Source organism: Rhinoderma darwinii, unplaced genomic scaffold (genome assembly GCF_050947455.1).
Source record: "Rhinoderma darwinii isolate aRhiDar2 unplaced genomic scaffold, aRhiDar2.hap1 Scaffold_4323, whole genome shotgun sequence".
NCBI lineage: Eukaryota > Metazoa > Chordata > Amphibia > Anura > Rhinodermatidae > Rhinoderma > Rhinoderma darwinii.
The window spans coordinates 96,220-110,933 of NW_027463832.1; the positions used below are offsets into that span (position 1 = coordinate 96,220).

At 41.8% G+C, this 14,714-nt stretch overlaps 63 pseudogenes; all 63 read left to right on the forward strand.

The window, feature by feature from the left end:
• The first annotated feature begins 67 nt into the window (after window positions 1–67).
• Window positions 68–186, forward strand: LOC142712616 (5S ribosomal RNA; annotated as a pseudogene).
• A 67-nt stretch (window positions 187–253) lies between these two features.
• Window positions 254–372, forward strand: LOC142712689 (5S ribosomal RNA; annotated as a pseudogene).
• A 67-nt stretch (window positions 373–439) lies between these two features.
• LOC142712653 (5S ribosomal RNA) lies at window positions 440–558 on the forward strand (annotated as a pseudogene).
• Window positions 559–811: 253 nt separating this feature from the next.
• LOC142712650 (5S ribosomal RNA) lies at window positions 812–930 on the forward strand (annotated as a pseudogene).
• A 252-nt stretch (window positions 931–1,182) lies between these two features.
• Window positions 1,183–1,301, forward strand: LOC142712714 (5S ribosomal RNA; annotated as a pseudogene).
• Window positions 1,302–1,555: 254 nt separating this feature from the next.
• On the forward strand, window positions 1,556–1,674 carry LOC142712649 (5S ribosomal RNA; annotated as a pseudogene).
• A 67-nt stretch (window positions 1,675–1,741) lies between these two features.
• On the forward strand, window positions 1,742–1,860 carry LOC142712640 (5S ribosomal RNA; annotated as a pseudogene).
• A 67-nt stretch (window positions 1,861–1,927) lies between these two features.
• On the forward strand, window positions 1,928–2,046 carry LOC142712612 (5S ribosomal RNA; annotated as a pseudogene).
• Window positions 2,047–2,299: 253 nt separating this feature from the next.
• LOC142712792 (5S ribosomal RNA) lies at window positions 2,300–2,418 on the forward strand (annotated as a pseudogene).
• A 253-nt stretch (window positions 2,419–2,671) lies between these two features.
• On the forward strand, window positions 2,672–2,790 carry LOC142712762 (5S ribosomal RNA; annotated as a pseudogene).
• Window positions 2,791–2,857: 67 nt separating this feature from the next.
• Window positions 2,858–2,976, forward strand: LOC142712716 (5S ribosomal RNA; annotated as a pseudogene).
• A 67-nt stretch (window positions 2,977–3,043) lies between these two features.
• On the forward strand, window positions 3,044–3,162 carry LOC142712899 (5S ribosomal RNA; annotated as a pseudogene).
• A 64-nt stretch (window positions 3,163–3,226) lies between these two features.
• On the forward strand, window positions 3,227–3,345 carry LOC142712720 (5S ribosomal RNA; annotated as a pseudogene).
• A 67-nt stretch (window positions 3,346–3,412) lies between these two features.
• LOC142712763 (5S ribosomal RNA) lies at window positions 3,413–3,531 on the forward strand (annotated as a pseudogene).
• Window positions 3,532–3,598: 67 nt separating this feature from the next.
• On the forward strand, window positions 3,599–3,717 carry LOC142712840 (5S ribosomal RNA; annotated as a pseudogene).
• A 67-nt stretch (window positions 3,718–3,784) lies between these two features.
• LOC142712692 (5S ribosomal RNA) lies at window positions 3,785–3,903 on the forward strand (annotated as a pseudogene).
• Window positions 3,904–3,970: 67 nt separating this feature from the next.
• Window positions 3,971–4,089, forward strand: LOC142712664 (5S ribosomal RNA; annotated as a pseudogene).
• A 67-nt stretch (window positions 4,090–4,156) lies between these two features.
• LOC142712781 (5S ribosomal RNA) lies at window positions 4,157–4,275 on the forward strand (annotated as a pseudogene).
• Window positions 4,276–4,342: 67 nt separating this feature from the next.
• On the forward strand, window positions 4,343–4,461 carry LOC142712665 (5S ribosomal RNA; annotated as a pseudogene).
• A 67-nt stretch (window positions 4,462–4,528) lies between these two features.
• LOC142712782 (5S ribosomal RNA) lies at window positions 4,529–4,647 on the forward strand (annotated as a pseudogene).
• A 67-nt stretch (window positions 4,648–4,714) lies between these two features.
• LOC142712700 (5S ribosomal RNA) lies at window positions 4,715–4,833 on the forward strand (annotated as a pseudogene).
• A 67-nt stretch (window positions 4,834–4,900) lies between these two features.
• Window positions 4,901–5,019, forward strand: LOC142712641 (5S ribosomal RNA; annotated as a pseudogene).
• Window positions 5,020–5,086: 67 nt separating this feature from the next.
• Window positions 5,087–5,205, forward strand: LOC142712600 (5S ribosomal RNA; annotated as a pseudogene).
• A 620-nt stretch (window positions 5,206–5,825) lies between these two features.
• Window positions 5,826–5,944, forward strand: LOC142712601 (5S ribosomal RNA; annotated as a pseudogene).
• A 439-nt stretch (window positions 5,945–6,383) lies between these two features.
• LOC142712750 (5S ribosomal RNA) lies at window positions 6,384–6,502 on the forward strand (annotated as a pseudogene).
• Window positions 6,503–6,569: 67 nt separating this feature from the next.
• On the forward strand, window positions 6,570–6,688 carry LOC142712756 (5S ribosomal RNA; annotated as a pseudogene).
• Window positions 6,689–6,755: 67 nt separating this feature from the next.
• On the forward strand, window positions 6,756–6,874 carry LOC142712752 (5S ribosomal RNA; annotated as a pseudogene).
• Window positions 6,875–6,941: 67 nt separating this feature from the next.
• LOC142712744 (5S ribosomal RNA) lies at window positions 6,942–7,060 on the forward strand (annotated as a pseudogene).
• Window positions 7,061–7,127: 67 nt separating this feature from the next.
• Window positions 7,128–7,246, forward strand: LOC142712748 (5S ribosomal RNA; annotated as a pseudogene).
• A 67-nt stretch (window positions 7,247–7,313) lies between these two features.
• LOC142712655 (5S ribosomal RNA) lies at window positions 7,314–7,432 on the forward strand (annotated as a pseudogene).
• Window positions 7,433–7,499: 67 nt separating this feature from the next.
• LOC142712686 (5S ribosomal RNA) lies at window positions 7,500–7,618 on the forward strand (annotated as a pseudogene).
• A 67-nt stretch (window positions 7,619–7,685) lies between these two features.
• LOC142712853 (5S ribosomal RNA) lies at window positions 7,686–7,804 on the forward strand (annotated as a pseudogene).
• Window positions 7,805–7,871: 67 nt separating this feature from the next.
• LOC142712671 (5S ribosomal RNA) lies at window positions 7,872–7,990 on the forward strand (annotated as a pseudogene).
• Window positions 7,991–8,057: 67 nt separating this feature from the next.
• LOC142712925 (5S ribosomal RNA) lies at window positions 8,058–8,176 on the forward strand (annotated as a pseudogene).
• A 67-nt stretch (window positions 8,177–8,243) lies between these two features.
• On the forward strand, window positions 8,244–8,362 carry LOC142712755 (5S ribosomal RNA; annotated as a pseudogene).
• Window positions 8,363–8,615: 253 nt separating this feature from the next.
• LOC142712632 (5S ribosomal RNA) lies at window positions 8,616–8,734 on the forward strand (annotated as a pseudogene).
• Window positions 8,735–8,801: 67 nt separating this feature from the next.
• Window positions 8,802–8,920, forward strand: LOC142712937 (5S ribosomal RNA; annotated as a pseudogene).
• Window positions 8,921–8,987: 67 nt separating this feature from the next.
• LOC142712667 (5S ribosomal RNA) lies at window positions 8,988–9,106 on the forward strand (annotated as a pseudogene).
• A 67-nt stretch (window positions 9,107–9,173) lies between these two features.
• Window positions 9,174–9,292, forward strand: LOC142712633 (5S ribosomal RNA; annotated as a pseudogene).
• Window positions 9,293–9,359: 67 nt separating this feature from the next.
• On the forward strand, window positions 9,360–9,478 carry LOC142712943 (5S ribosomal RNA; annotated as a pseudogene).
• A 253-nt stretch (window positions 9,479–9,731) lies between these two features.
• LOC142712766 (5S ribosomal RNA) lies at window positions 9,732–9,850 on the forward strand (annotated as a pseudogene).
• Window positions 9,851–9,917: 67 nt separating this feature from the next.
• Window positions 9,918–10,036, forward strand: LOC142712809 (5S ribosomal RNA; annotated as a pseudogene).
• Window positions 10,037–10,289: 253 nt separating this feature from the next.
• LOC142712816 (5S ribosomal RNA) lies at window positions 10,290–10,408 on the forward strand (annotated as a pseudogene).
• A 67-nt stretch (window positions 10,409–10,475) lies between these two features.
• LOC142712944 (5S ribosomal RNA) lies at window positions 10,476–10,594 on the forward strand (annotated as a pseudogene).
• Window positions 10,595–10,661: 67 nt separating this feature from the next.
• On the forward strand, window positions 10,662–10,780 carry LOC142712672 (5S ribosomal RNA; annotated as a pseudogene).
• A 67-nt stretch (window positions 10,781–10,847) lies between these two features.
• Window positions 10,848–10,966, forward strand: LOC142712743 (5S ribosomal RNA; annotated as a pseudogene).
• A 67-nt stretch (window positions 10,967–11,033) lies between these two features.
• Window positions 11,034–11,152, forward strand: LOC142712734 (5S ribosomal RNA; annotated as a pseudogene).
• A 67-nt stretch (window positions 11,153–11,219) lies between these two features.
• Window positions 11,220–11,338, forward strand: LOC142712603 (5S ribosomal RNA; annotated as a pseudogene).
• Window positions 11,339–11,405: 67 nt separating this feature from the next.
• On the forward strand, window positions 11,406–11,524 carry LOC142712629 (5S ribosomal RNA; annotated as a pseudogene).
• Window positions 11,525–11,777: 253 nt separating this feature from the next.
• Window positions 11,778–11,896, forward strand: LOC142712942 (5S ribosomal RNA; annotated as a pseudogene).
• Window positions 11,897–12,149: 253 nt separating this feature from the next.
• LOC142712854 (5S ribosomal RNA) lies at window positions 12,150–12,268 on the forward strand (annotated as a pseudogene).
• A 67-nt stretch (window positions 12,269–12,335) lies between these two features.
• Window positions 12,336–12,454, forward strand: LOC142712604 (5S ribosomal RNA; annotated as a pseudogene).
• A 67-nt stretch (window positions 12,455–12,521) lies between these two features.
• Window positions 12,522–12,640, forward strand: LOC142712631 (5S ribosomal RNA; annotated as a pseudogene).
• Window positions 12,641–12,707: 67 nt separating this feature from the next.
• On the forward strand, window positions 12,708–12,826 carry LOC142712773 (5S ribosomal RNA; annotated as a pseudogene).
• Window positions 12,827–12,893: 67 nt separating this feature from the next.
• LOC142712727 (5S ribosomal RNA) lies at window positions 12,894–13,012 on the forward strand (annotated as a pseudogene).
• A 67-nt stretch (window positions 13,013–13,079) lies between these two features.
• LOC142712758 (5S ribosomal RNA) lies at window positions 13,080–13,198 on the forward strand (annotated as a pseudogene).
• Window positions 13,199–13,264: 66 nt separating this feature from the next.
• Window positions 13,265–13,383, forward strand: LOC142712711 (5S ribosomal RNA; annotated as a pseudogene).
• Window positions 13,384–13,450: 67 nt separating this feature from the next.
• Window positions 13,451–13,569, forward strand: LOC142712947 (5S ribosomal RNA; annotated as a pseudogene).
• Window positions 13,570–13,636: 67 nt separating this feature from the next.
• LOC142712707 (5S ribosomal RNA) lies at window positions 13,637–13,755 on the forward strand (annotated as a pseudogene).
• Window positions 13,756–13,822: 67 nt separating this feature from the next.
• LOC142712886 (5S ribosomal RNA) lies at window positions 13,823–13,941 on the forward strand (annotated as a pseudogene).
• A 67-nt stretch (window positions 13,942–14,008) lies between these two features.
• LOC142712760 (5S ribosomal RNA) lies at window positions 14,009–14,127 on the forward strand (annotated as a pseudogene).
• A 67-nt stretch (window positions 14,128–14,194) lies between these two features.
• On the forward strand, window positions 14,195–14,313 carry LOC142712949 (5S ribosomal RNA; annotated as a pseudogene).
• A 67-nt stretch (window positions 14,314–14,380) lies between these two features.
• Window positions 14,381–14,499, forward strand: LOC142712751 (5S ribosomal RNA; annotated as a pseudogene).
• The last annotated feature ends 215 nt before the right edge of the window (window positions 14,500–14,714 follow it).

The following is a 14,714-nucleotide window of genomic DNA, read 5'->3' on the forward strand; positions in this document are numbered from 1 at the left end:
TTTTATTATGTCGTTTAGATTTTGTTTCACAATCGATTAAAAAGGACTATGGATTAAAGCATTTAATGTCAATGGCTATTCTAAGCTGAATGTGCCTGCTCTCGTCAGATCGCAGAAGTTACACAGCTTAAGGCCTCGCTAGTACCAGTGTGGGAGACTGTCTGGGAATCCGTGGTGCGGTTGACTTTTTATTATGTCGTTTAGATTTTGTTTCACAATCGATTAAAAAGGACTATGGATTAAAGCATTCAATGTCAATGGCCATTCTAAGCTGAATGTACCTGCTCTCGTCAGATTGCAGAATTTACACAGCTTAAGGCCTCGCTAGTACCAGTGTGGGAGACTGTCTGGGAATCCGTGGTGCGGTTGACTTTTTATTATGTCGTTTAGATTTTGTTTCACAATAGATTAAATAGGACTATGGATTAAAGCATTTAACGTCAATTGCAATTCTAAGCTGAATGTGCCTGCTCTCGTCAGAACGCAGAAGTTACACAGCTTAAGGCCTCGCTAGTACCAGTGTGGGAGACAGTCTGGGAATCCGTGGTGCGGTTGACTTTTTATTATGTTGTTTAGATTTTGTTTCACAATAGATTAAATAGGACTTTGGATTAAGGCTTTTAATGTCAATGGCCATTCTAAGCTGAATTTGCCTTCTCTCGTTAGATCGCAGAAGTTACACAGCTTAACGCCTCGCTAGTACCAGTGTGGGAGACTGTCTGGGAATCCGTGGTGCGGTTGACTTTTTATTATGTCGTTTAGATTTTGTTTCACAATAGATTAAATAGGACTATGGATTAAAGCATTTAACGTCAATGGCCATTCTAAGCTGAATGTGCCTGCTCTCGTCAGATCGCAGAAGTTACACAGCTTAAGGCCTCACCAGTACCTGTGTGGGAGACTGTCTGGGAATCCGTGGTGCGGTTGACTTTTATTATGTCGTTTAGATTTTGTTTCACAATTGATTAAAAAGGACTATGGATTAAAGCATTTAACGTCAATGGCCATTCTAAGCTGAATGTGCCTGCTCTCGTCAGAACGCTGAAGTTACACAGCTTAAGGCCTCGCTAGTACCAGTGTGGGCGAGTGTCTGGGAATCCGTGGTGCGGTTGAATTTTTATTATGTCGTTTAAATTTTGTTTCACAATCGATTAAAAAGGACTATGGATTAAAGCATTTAATGTCAATGGCCATTCTAAGCTGAATGTCCCTGCTCTCGTCAGATCGCAGAAGTTACACAGCTTAAGGCCTCGCTAGTACCAGTGTGGGAGACTGTCTGGGAATCCGTGGTGCGGTTGAATTTTTATTATGTCGTTTAGATTTTGTTTCACAATAGATTAAATAGGACTATGGATTAAAGCATTTAACGTCAATGGCCATTATAAAGTTAAATGTGCCTGCTCTCGTCAGATCGCAGAAGTTACACAACTTAAGGCCTCGCTTGAACCAGTGTGGGAGACTCTCTGGGAATCTGTGGTGTGGTTGACATTTTATTATGTTGTTTAGATTTTGTTTCACAATAGATTAAATAGGACTATGGATTAAGGCTTTTAAAGTCAATGGCCATTCTAAGCTGAATGTGCCTGCTCTCGTCAGATCGTAGAAGTTACACAGCTTAAGGCCTCGCTAGTACCAGTGTGGGAGACTGTCTGGGAATCCGTGGTGCGGTTGACTTTTTATTATGTCGTTTAGATTTTGTTTCACAATAGATTAAATAGGACTATGGATTAAAGCATTTAACGTCAATGGCCATTCTAAGCTGAATGTGCCTGCTCTCGTCAGATCGCAGAAGTTACACAGCTTAAGGCCTCGCTAGTACCAGTGTGGGAGACTGTCTTGGAATCCGTGGTGCGGTTGACTTTTTATTATGTCGTTTAGATTTTGTTTCACAATCTATTAAAAAGGACTATGGATTAACACATTTAATGTCAATGGCCATTCTAAGCTGAATGTGCCTGCTCTCGTCAGATCGCAGAAGTTACACAGCTTAAGGCCTCGCTAGTACCAGTGTGGGAGACTGTCTGGGAATCTGTGGTGCGGTTGACTTTTTATTATGTCGTTTAGATTTTGTTTCACAATCAATTAAAAAGGACTATGGATTAAAGCATTTAATGTCAATGGCCATTCTAAGCTGAATGTGCCTCCTCTCGTTAGATCGCAGAAGTTACACAGCTTAACGCCTCGCTATTACCAGTGTGGGAGACTATTTGGGAATCCGTGGTGCGGTTGACTTTTTATTATGTCGTTTAGATTTTGTTTCACAATCGATTAAAAAGGACTATGGATTAAAGCATTTAATGTCAATGGCCATTCTAAGCTGAATGTGCCTGCTCTCGTCAGAACACAGAAGTTACACAGCTTAAGGCCTCGCTAGTACCAGTGTGGGAGACTGTCTGGGGATCCGTGGTGCGGTTGACTTTTTATTATGTTGTTTAGATTTTGTTTCACAATAGATTAAATAGGACTTTGGATTAAGGCTTTTAATGTCAATGGCCATTCTAAGCTGAATTTGCCTGCCCTCGTTAGATCGCAGAAGTTACACAGCTTAACGCCTCGCTAGTACCAGTGTCGGAGACTGTCTGGGAATCCGTGGTGCGGTTGAGTTTTTATTATGTCGTTTAGATTTTGTTTCACAATAGATTAAATAGGACTATGGATTAAAGCATTTAACGTCAATGGCCATTCTAAGCTGAATGTGCCTGCTCTCGTCAGAACGCAGAAGTTACACAGCTTAAGGCCTCGCTAGTACCAGTGTGGGAGACTGTCTGGGAATCCATGGTGCGGTTGAATTTTTATTATGTCGTTTAGATTTTGTTTCACAATCGATTAAAAAGGACTATGGATTAAAGCATTTAATGTCAATGGCCATTCTAAGCTGAATGTCCCTGCTCTCGTCAGATCGCAGAAGTTACACAGCTTAAGGCCTCGCTAGTACCAGTGTGGGAGACTGTCTGGGAATCCGTGGTGCGGTTGAATTTTTATTATGTCGTTTAGATTTTGTTTCACAATCGATTAAAAAGGACTATGGATTAAAGCATTTAATGTCAATGGCCATTCTAAGCTGAATGTCCCTTCTCTCGTCAGATCGCAGAAGTTACGCAGCGTAAGGCCTCGCTAGTACCAGTGTGGGAGACTGTCTGGGAATCCGTGGTGCGGTTGACTTTTTATTATGTTTAGATTTTGTTTCACAATCGATTAAAAAGGACTATGGATTAACGCATTTAATGTCAATGGCCATTCTAAGCTGAATGTGCCTGCTCTCGTCAGATCGCAGAAGTTACACAGCTTAAGGCCTCGCTAGTACCAGTGTGGGAGACTGGCTGGGAATCCGTGGTGCGGTTAACTTTTTATTTTGTCGTTTAGATTTTGTTTCACAATAGATTAAATAGGACTATGGATTAAAGCATTTAACGTCAATGGCCATTCTAAGCTGAATGTGCCTGCTCTCGTCAGAACGCAGAAGTTACACAGCTTAAGGCCTCGCTAGTACCAGTGTGGGAGACTGTCTGGGAATCCATGGTGCGGTTGAATTTTTATTATGTCGTTTAGATTTTGTTTCACAATCGATTAAAAAGGACCATGGATTAAAGCATTTAATGTCAATGGCCATTCTAAGCTGAATGTCCCTGCTCTCGTCAGATCGCAGAAGTTACACAGCTTAAGGCCTCGCTAGTACCAGTGTGGGAGACTGTCTGGGAATCCATGGTGCGGTTGAATTTTTATTATGTCGTTTAGATTTTGTTTCACAATCGATTAAAAAGGACTATGGATTAAAGCATTTAATGTCAATGGCCATTCTAAGCTGAATGTCCCTGCTCTCGTCAGATCGCAGAAGTTACACAGCTTAAGGCCTCGCTAGTACCAGTGTGGGAGACTGTCTTGGAATCCGTGGTGCGGTTGACTTTTTATTATGTCGTTTAGATTTTGTTTCACAATCGATTAAAAAGGACTATGGATTAACGCATTTAATGTCAATGGCCATTCTAAGCTGAATGTGCCTGCTCTCGTCAGATCGCAGAAGTTACACAGCTTAAGGCCTCGCTAGTACCAGTGTGGGAGACTGTCTGGGAATCCGTGGTGCGGTTGAATTTTTATTATGTCGTTTAGATTTTGTTTCACAATCGATTAAAAAGGACTATGGATTAAAGCATTTAATGTCAATGGCCATTCTAAGCTGAATGTCCCTGCTCTCGTCAGATCGCAGAAGTTACACAGCTTAAGGCCTCGCTAGTACCAGTGTGGGAGACTGTCTGGGAATCCGTCGTGCGGTTGACTTTTTATTATGTCGTTTAGATTTTGTTTCACAATCGATTAAAAAGGACTATGGATTAATGCATTTAATGTCAATGGCCATTCTAAGCTGAATGTGCCTGCTCTCGTCAGATCGCAGAAGTTACACAGCTTAAGGCCTCGCTAGTACCAGTGTGGGAGACTGTCTGGGAATCCGTGGTGCGGTTGAATTTTTATTATGTCGTTTAGATTTTGTTTCACAATCGATTAAAAAGGACTATGGATTAAAGCATTTAATGTCAATGGCCATTCTAAGCTGAATGTCCCTGCTCTCGTCAGATCGCAGAAGTTACACAGCTTAAGGCCTCGCTAGTACCAGTGTGGGAGACTGTCTGGGAATCCGTCGTGCGGTTGACTTTTTATTATGTCGTTTAGATTTTGTTTCACAATCGATTAAAAAGGACTATGGATTAAAGCATTTAATGTCAATGGCCATTCTAAGCTGAATGTGCCTGCTCTCGTCAGATCGCAGAAGTTACTCAGCTTAAGGCCTCGCTAGTACCAGTGTGGGAGACTGTCTGGGAATCCGTGGAGCGGTTGACTTTTTATTATGTCGTTTAGATTTTGTTTCACAATCGATTAAAAAGGACTATGGATTAAAGCATTTAATGTCAATGGCCATTCTAAGCTGAATGTGCCTGCTCTCGTCAGATCGCAGAAGTTACACAGCTTAAGGCCTCGCTAGTACCAGTGTGGGAGACTGTCTTGGAATCCGTGGTGCGGTTGACTTTTTATTATGTCGTTTAGATTTTGTTTCACAATCGATTAAAAAGGACTATGGATTAACGCATTTAATGTCAATGGCCATTCTAAGCTGAATGTCCCTGCTCTCGTCAGATCGCAGAAGTTACACAGCTTAAGGCCTCGCTAGTACCAGTGTGGGAGACTGTCTGGGAATCCGTGGTGCGGTTGACTTTTTATTATGTCGTTTAGATTTTGTTTCACAATCGATTAAAAAGGACTATGGATTAAAGCATTTAATGTCAATGGCCATTCTAAGCTGAATGTGCCTGCTCTCGTCAGATCGCAGAAGTACTCAGATTAAGGCCTCGCTAGTACCAGTGTGGGAGACTGTCTGGGAATCCGTGGAGCGGTTGACTTTTTATTATGTCGTTTAGCTTTTGTTTCACAATTGATTAAAAGGACTATGGATTAAAGCATTTAACGTAAATGGCCATTCTAAGCTGAATGTGCCTGCTCTCGTAGATCGCAGAAGTTACACAGCTTAACGCCTCGCTAGTACCAGTGTGGGAGACTGTCTGTGAATCCGTGGTGTGGTTGACTTTTTATTATGTCGTTTAGATTTTGTTTCACAATAGATTAAATAGGACTATGGATTAAAGCATTTATCGTCAATGGCCATTCTAAGCTGAATGTGCCTGCTCGTCAGATCGCAGAAGTTACACAGCTTAAGGCCTCGCTAGTACCAGTGTGGGAGACTGTCTGGGAATCCGTGGTGTGGTTGAATTTTTATTATGTCGTTTAGATTTTGTTTCACAATCGATAAAAAAGGACTATGGATTAAAGCATTTAATGTCAATGGCCATTCTAAGCTGAATGTCCCTGCTCTCGTCAGATCGCAGAAGTTACACAGCTTAAGGCCTCGCTAGTACCAGTGTGGGAGACTGTCTGGGAATCCGTGGTGCGGTTGACTTTTTATTATGTTGTTTAGATTTTGTTTCACAATAGATTAAATAGGACTATGGATTAAGGCTTTTAATGTCAATGGCCATTCTAAGCTGAATGTGCCTGATCTCGTCAGATTGCAGAAGTTACAAAGTTTAAGGCCTTGCTAGTACCAGTGTGGGAGACTGTCTGGGAATCCTTGGTGCGGTTGACTTTTTATTATGTCGTTTAGATTTTGTTTCACAATCGATTAAAAAGGACTATGGATTAAAGCATTTAATGTCAATGGCCATTCTAAGCTGAATGTGCCTGCTCTCGTTAGATCGCAGAAGTTACACAGCTTAACGCCTCGCTAGTACCAGTGTGGGAGACTGTCTGGGAATCCGTGGTGCGGTGGAATTTTTATTATGTCGTTTAGATTTTGTTTCACAATCGATTAAAAAGGACTATGGATTAAAGCATTTAGTGTCAATGGCCATTCTAAGCTGAATGTCCCTGCTCTCGTCCGATCGCAGAACTTACACAGCTTAAGGCCTCGCTAGTACCAGTGTGGGAGACTGTCTGGGAATCCGTGGTGCGGTTGATTTTTTATTATGTCGTTTAGCTTTTCTTTCACAATCGATTAAAAAGGACTATGGATTAAAGCATTTAATGTCAATGGCCATTCTAAGCTGAATGTGCCTGCTCTCGTCAGATCGCAGAAGTTACACAGCTTAAGGCCTCGCTAGTACCAGTGTGGGAGACTGTCTGGCAATCCGTGGTGCGGTTGACTTTTTATTATGTCGTTTAGATTTTGTTTCACAATCGATTAAAAAGGACTATGGATTAAAGCATTTAATGTCAATGGCCATTCTAAGCTGAATGTGCCTGCTCTCGTCAGATCTCAGAAGTAACACAGCTTAAGGCCTCGCTAGTACCAGTGTGGGAGACTGTCTGGGAATCCGTGGTGCGGTTGACTTTTTATTATGTCGTTTAGATTTTGTTTCACAATAGATTAAATAGGACTATGGATTAAAGCATTTAACGTCAATGGCCATTCTAAGCTGAATGTGCCTGCTCTCGTCAGATCGCAGAAGTTACACAGCTTAAGGCTTCGCTAGTACCAGTGTGGGAGACTGTCTGGGAATCCGTGGTGCGGTTGAATTTTTATTATGTCGTTTAGATTTTGTTTCACAATCGATTAAAAAGGACTATGGATTAAAGCATTTAATGTCAATGGCCATTCTAAGCTGAATGTCCCTGCTCTCGTCAGATCGCAGAAGTTACACAGCTTAAGGCCTCGCTAGTACCAGTGTGGGAGACTGTCTGGGAATCCGTGGTTCGGTTGACTTTTTATTATGTCGTTTAGATTTTGTTTCACAATCGATTAAAAATGACTATGGATTAAAGCATTTAATGTCAATGGCCATTCTAAGCTGAATGTGCCTGCTCTCGTCAGATTGCAGAAGTTACACAGCTTAAGGCCTCGCTAGTACCAGTGTGGGAGACTGTCTGGGAATCCGTGGTGCGGTTGACTTTTTATTATGTCGTTTAGATTTTGTTTCACAATCGATTAAAAAGGACTATGGATTAAAGCATTTAATGTCAATGGCCATTCTAAGCTGAATGTGCCTGCTCTTGTCAGATCGCAGAAGTTACACAGCTTAAGGCCTCGCTAGTACCAGTGTGGGAGACTGTCTGGGAATCCGTGGTGCGGTTGACTTTTTATTATGTCGTTTAGATTTTGTTTCACAATAGATTAAATAGGACTATGGATTAAAGCATTTAACATCAATGGCCATTCTAAGCTGAATGTGCCTGCTCTCGTCAGATCGCAGAAGTTACACAGCTTAAGGCCTCGCTAGTACCAGTGTGGGAGACTGTCTGGGAATCCGTGGTGCGGTCTAATTTTTATTATGTCGTTTAGATTTTGTTTCACAATCGATTAAAAAGGACTATGGATTAAAGCATTTAATGTCAATGGCCATTCTAAGCTGAATGTCCCTGCTCTCGTCAGATCGCAGAAGTTACACAGCTTAAGGCCTCGCTTGTACCAGTGTGGGAGACTGTCTGGGAATCCGTGGTGCGGTTGACTTTTTATTATGTCGTTTAGATTTTGTTTCACAATCGATTAAAAAGGACTATGGATTAAAGCATTTAATGTCAATGGCCATTCTAAGCTGAATGTGCCTGCTCTCGTCAGATCGCAGAAGTTACACAGCTTAAGGCCTCGCTAGTACCAGTGTGGGAGACTGTCTGGGAATCCGTGGTGCGGTTGACTTTTTATTATGTCGTTTAGATTTTGTGTCACAATCGATTAAAAAGGACTATGGATTAAAGCATTTAATGTCAATGGCCATTCTAAGCTGAATGTGCCTGCTCTCGTCAGAGCGCAGAAGTTACACAGCTTAAGGCCTCGCTAGTACCAGTGTGGGAGACTGTCTGGGAATCCGGGGTGCGGTTGAATTTTTATTATGTCGTTTAGATTTTGTTTCACAATAGATTAAATAGGACTATGGATTAAAGCATTTCACGTCAATGGCCATTCTAAGCTGAATGTGCCTGCTCTCGTCAGAACACAGAAGGTACACAGCTTAAAGCCTCGCTAGTACCAGTGTGGGAGACTGTCTGGGAATCCGTGGTGCGGTTGCATTTTTATTATGTCGTTTAGATTTTGTTTCACAATCGATTAAAAAGGACTATGGATTAAAGCATTTAATGGCAATTGCCATTCTAAGCTGAAAGTCCCTGCTCTCGTCAGATCGCAGAAGTTACACAGCTTAAGGCCTCGCTAGTACCAGTGTGGGAGACTGTCTGGGAATCCGTGGTGCGGTTGACTTTTTATTATGTTGTTTAGATTTTGTTTCACAATAGATTAAATAGGACTATGGATTAAGGCTTTTAATGTCAATGGCCATTCTAAGCTGAATGTGCCTGCTCTCGTCAGATCGCAGAAGTTACACAGCTTAAGGCCTCGCTAGTACCAGTGTGGGAGACTGTCTGGGAATCCGTGGTGCGGTTGACTTTTTATTATGTCGTTTAGATTTTGTTTCACAATAGATTAAATAGGACTATGGATTAAAGCATTTAACGTCAATGGCCATTCTAAGCTGAATGTGCCTGCTCTCGTCAGATCGCAGAAGTTACACAGCTTAAGGCCTCGCTAGTACCAGTGTGGGAGACTGTCTGGGAATCCGTGGTGCGGTTGAATTTTTATTATGTCGTTTAGATTTTGTTTCACAATCGATTAAAAAGGACTATGGATTAAAGCATTTAATGACAATGGCCATTCTAAGCTGAAAGTCCCTGCTCTCGTCAGATCGCAGAAATTACACAGCTTAAGGCCTCGCTAGTACCAGTGTGGGAGACTGTCTGGGAATCCGTGGTGCGGTTGACTTTTTATTATGTTGTTTAGATTTTGTTTCACAATAGATTAAATAGGACTATGGATTAAGGCTTTTAATGTCAATGGCCATTCTAAGCTGAATGTGCCTGCTCTCGTCAGATCGCAGAAGTTACACAGCTTAAGGCCTCGCTAGTACCAGTGTGGGAGACTGTCTGGGAATCCGTGGTGCGGTTGACTTTTTATTATGTCGTTTAGATTTTGTTTCACAATCGATTAAAAAGGACTATGGATTAAAGCATTTAAAGTCAATGGCCATTCTAAGCTGGATGTGCCTGTTCTCGTTAGATCGCAGAAGTTACACAGCTTAACGCCTCGCTAGTACCAGTGTGGTAGACTGTCTGGGAATCCGTGGTGCGGTTGACTTTTTATTATGTCGTTTAGATTTTGTTTCACAATAGATTAAATAGGACTATGGATTAAAGCATTTAACGTCAATGGCTATTCTAAGCTGAATGTGCCTGCTCTAGTCAGATCGCAGAAGTTACACAGCTTAAGGCCTCGCTAGTACCAGTGTGGGAGACTGTCTGGGAATCCGTGGTGCGGTTGACTTTTTATTATGTCGTTTAGATTTTGTTTCACAATCGATTAAAAAGGACTATGGATTAAAGCATTTAATGTCAATGGCCATTCTAAGCTGAAAGTCCCTGCTCTCGTCAGAGCGCAGAAGTTACACAGCTTAAGGCCTCGCTAGTACCAGTGTGGGAGAATGTCTGGGAATCCGTGGTGCGGTTGACTTTTTATTATGTTGTTTAGATTTTGTTTCACAATAGATTAAATAGGACTATGGATTAAAGCATTTAACATCAATGGCAATTCTAAGCTGAATGTGCCTGCTCTCGTCAGATGGCAGAAGTTACACAGCTTAAGGCCTCGCTAGTACCAGTGTGGGAGACTGTCCGGGAATCCGTGGTGCGGTCTAATTTTTATTATGTCGTTTAGATTTTGTTTCACAATCGATTAAAAAGGACTATGGATTAAAGCATTTAATGTCAATGGCCATTCTAAGCTGAATGTCCCTGCTCTCGTCAGATCGCAGAAGTTACACAGCTTAAGGCCTCGCTTGTGCCAGTGTGGGAGACTGTCTGGGAATCCGTGGTGCGGTTGACTTTTTATTATGTCGTTTAGATTTTGTTTCACAATCGATTAAAAAGGACTATGGATTAAAGCATTTAATGTCAATGGCCATTCTAAGCTGAATGTGCCTGCTCTCGTCAGATCGCAGAAGTTACACAGCTTAAGGCCTCGCTAGTACCAGTGTGGGAGACTGTCTGGGAATCCGTGGTGCGGTTGACTTTTTATTATGTCGTTTAGATTTTGTTTCACAATCGATTAAATAGGACTATGGATTAAAGCATTTAATGTCAATGGCCATTCTAAGCTGAATGTCCCTGCTCTCGTCAGATCGCAGAAGTTACACAGCTTAAGGCCTCGCTTGTACCAGTGTGGGAGACTGTCTGGGAATCCGTGGTGCGGTTGACTTTTTATTATGTCGTTTAGATTTTGTTTCACAATCGATTAAAAAGGACTATGGATTAAAGCATTTAACGTCAATTGCCATTCTAAGCTGAATGTGCCTGCTCTCGTCAGATCGCAGAAGTTACACAGCTTAAGGGCTCGCTAGTACCAGTGTGGGAGACTGTCTGGGAATCCGTGGTGCGGTTGACTTTTTATTATGTCGTTTAGATTTTGTTTCACAATAGATTAAATAGGACTATGGATTAAAGCATTTAACGTCAATGGCCATTCTAAGCTGAATGTGCCTGCTCTCGTCAGAACGCAGAAGTTACACAGCTTAAGGCCTCGCTAGTACCAGTGTGGTAGACTGTCTGGGAATCCGTGGTGCGGTTGAATTTTTATTATGTCGTTTAGATTTTGTTTCACAATCGATTAAAAAGGACTATGGATTAAAGCATTTAATGTCAATGGCCATTCTAAGCTGAATGTCCCTGCTCTCGTCAGATCGCAGAAGTTACACAGCTTAAGGCCTCGCTAGTACCAGTGTGGGAGACTGTCTGGGAATCCGTGGTGCGGTTGACTTTTTATTATGTCGTTTAGATTTTGTTTCATAATCGATTAAAAAGGACTATGGATTAAATCATTTAATGTCAATGGCTATTCTAAGCTGGATGTGCCTGCTCTCGTCAGATCGCAGAAGTTACACAGCTTAAGGCCTCGCTAGTACCTGTGTGGGAGACTGTCTGGGAATCCGTGGTGCGGTTGACTTTTTATTATGTCGTTTAGATTTTGTTTCACAATCGATTAAAAAGGACTATGGATTAAATCATTTAATGTCAATGGCCATTCTAAACTGGATGTGCCTGTTCTCGTTAGATCGCAGAAGTTACACAGCTTAACGCCTCGCTAGTACCAGTGTGGGAGACTGTCTGGGAATCCGTGGTGCGGTTGACTTTTTATTATGTCGTTTAGATTTTGTTTCACAATAGATTAAATAGGACTATGGATTAAAGCATTTAACGTCAATGGCCATTCTAAGCTGAATGTGCCTTCTCTAGTCAGATCGCAGAAGTTACACAGCTTAAGGCCTCGCTAGTACCAGTGTGGGAGACTGTCTGGGAATCCGTGGTGCGGTTGACTTTTTATTATGTCGTTTAGATTTTGTTTCACAATCGATTAAAAAGGACTATGGATTAAAGCATTTAATGTCAATGGCCATTCTAAGCTGAAAGTCCCTGCTCTTGTCAGATCGCAGAAGTTACACAGCTTAAGGCCTCGCTAGTACCAGTGTGGGAGAATGTCTGGGAATCCGTGGAGCGGTTGACTTTTTATTATGTTGTTTAGATTTTGTTTCACAATAGATTAAATAGGACTATGGATTAAAGCATTTAACATCAATGGCCATTCTAAGCTGAATGTGCCTGCTCTCGTCAGATCGCAGAAGTTACACAGCTTAAGGCCTCGCTAGTACCAGTGTGGGAGACTGTCTGGGAATCCGTGGTGCGGTCTAATTTTTATTATGTCGTTTAGATTTTGTTTCACAATCGATTAAAAAGGACTATGGATTAAAGCATTTAATGTCAATGGCCATTCTAAGCTGAATGTCCCTGCTCTCGTCAGATCGCAGAAGTTACACAGCTTAAGGCCTCGCTAGTACCAGTGTGGGAGACTGTCTGGGAATCCGTGGTGCGGTTGACTTTTTATTATGTCGTTTAGATTTTGTTTCATAATCGATTAAAAAGGACTATGGATTAAATCATTTAATGTCAATGGCTATTCTAAGCTGGATGTGCCTGCTCTCGTCAGATCGCAGAAGTTACACAGCTTAAGGCCTCGCTAGTACCTGTGTGGGAGACTGTCTGGGAATCCGTGGTGCGGTTGACTTTTTATTATGTCGTTTAGATTTTGTTTCACAATCGATTAAAAAGGACTATGGATTAAAACATTTAATGTCAATGGCCATTCTAAGCTGGATGTGCCTGCTCTCGTTAGATCGCAGAAGTTACACAGCTTAATGCCTCGCTAGTACCAGTGTGGGAGACTGTCTGGGAATCCGTGGTGCGGTTGACTTTTTATTATGTCGTTTAGATTTTGTTTCACAATCAATTAAAAAGGACTATGGATTAAAGCATTTAATGTCAATGGCCATTCTAAGCTGAATGTGCCTGCTCTCGTCAGATCGCAGAAGTTACACAGCTTAAGGCCTTGCTAGTACCAGTGTGGGAGACTGTCTGGGAATCCGTGGTGCGGTTTACTTTTTATTATGTCGTTTAGATTTTGTTTCACAATAGATTAAATAGGACTATGGATTAAAGCATTTAACGTCAATGGCCATTCTAAGCTGAATGTGCCTGCTCTCGTCAGAACGCAGAAGTTACACAGCTTAAGGCCTCGCTAGTACCAGTGTTGGAGACTGTCTGGGAATCCGTGGTGCGGTAGAATTTTTATTATGTCGTTTAGATTTTGTTTCACAATCGATTAAAAAGGACTATGGATTAAGCTTTTAATGTCAATGGCCATTCTAAGCTGAATGTCCCTGCTCTCGTCAGATTGCAGAAGTTACACAGCTTAAGGCCTCGCTAGTACCAGTGTGGGAGACTGTCTGGGAATCCGTGGTGCGGTTGACTTTTTATTATGTCGTTTAGATTTTGTTTCACAATCGATTAAAGAGGACTATGGATTAAAGCATTTAATGTCAATGGCCATTCTAAGCTGAATGTGCCTGCTCTCGTCAGATCGCAGAAGTTACACAGCTTAAGGCCTCGCTAGTACCAGTGTGGGAGACTGTCTGGGAATCCGTGGTGCGGTTGACTTTTTATTATGTCGTTTAGATTTTGTTTCACAATAGATTAAATAGGACTATGGATTAAAGCATTTAATGTCAATGGCCATTCTAAGCTGAATGTGCCTGCTCTCGTCAGAACGCAGAAGTTACACAGCTTAAGGCCTCGCTAGTACCAGCGTTGGAGACTGTCTGGGAATCCGTGGTGCGGTTGAATTTTTATTATGTCGTTTAGATTTTGTTTCACAATCGATTAAAAAGGACTATGGATTAAAGCATTTAATGCCAATGGCCATTCTAAGCTGAATGTCCCTGCTCTCGTCAGATCGCAGAAGTTACACAGCTTAAGGCCTCGCTAGTACCAGTGTGTGAGACTGTCTGGGAATCCGTGGTGCGGTTGACTTTTAATTATGTTGTTTAGATTTTGTTTCACAATAGATTAAATAGGACTATGGATTAAGGCTTTTAATGTCAATGGCCATTCTAAGCTGAATGTGCCTGCTCTCGTCAGATCGCAGAAGTTACACAGCTTAAGGCCTCGCTAATACCAGTGTGGGAGACTGTCTAGGAATCCGTGGTGCGGTTGACTTTTTATTATGTTGTTTAGATTTTGTTTCACAATAGATTAAATAGGACTATGGATTAAGGCTTTTAATGGCAATGGCCATTCTAAGCTGAATGTGCCTGCTCTCGTCAGATCGCAGAAGTTACGCAGCTTAAGGCCTCGTTAGTACCAGTGTGGGAGACTGTCTGGGAATCCGTGGTGCGGTTGACCTTTTATTATGTCGTTTAGATTTTGTTTCACAATCGATTAAAAAGGACTATGGATTAAAGCATTTAATGTCAATGGCCATTCTAAGCTGAATGTGCCTGCTCTCGTTAGATCGCAGAAGTTACACAGCTTAACGCCTCGCTAGTACCAGTGTGGGAGACTGCCTGGGAATCCGTGGTGCGGTTGACTTTTTATTATGTCGTTTAGATTTTGTTTCACAATCGATTAAAAAGGACTATGGATTAAAGCATTTATTGTCAATGGCCATTCTAAGCCGAATGTGCCTGCTCTCGTCAGATCGCAGAAGTTACACAGCTTAAGTCCTCGCTAGTACCAGTGTGGGAGACTGTCTGGGAATCCGTGATGCGGTTGACTTTTTATTATGTCGTTTAGATTTTGTTTCA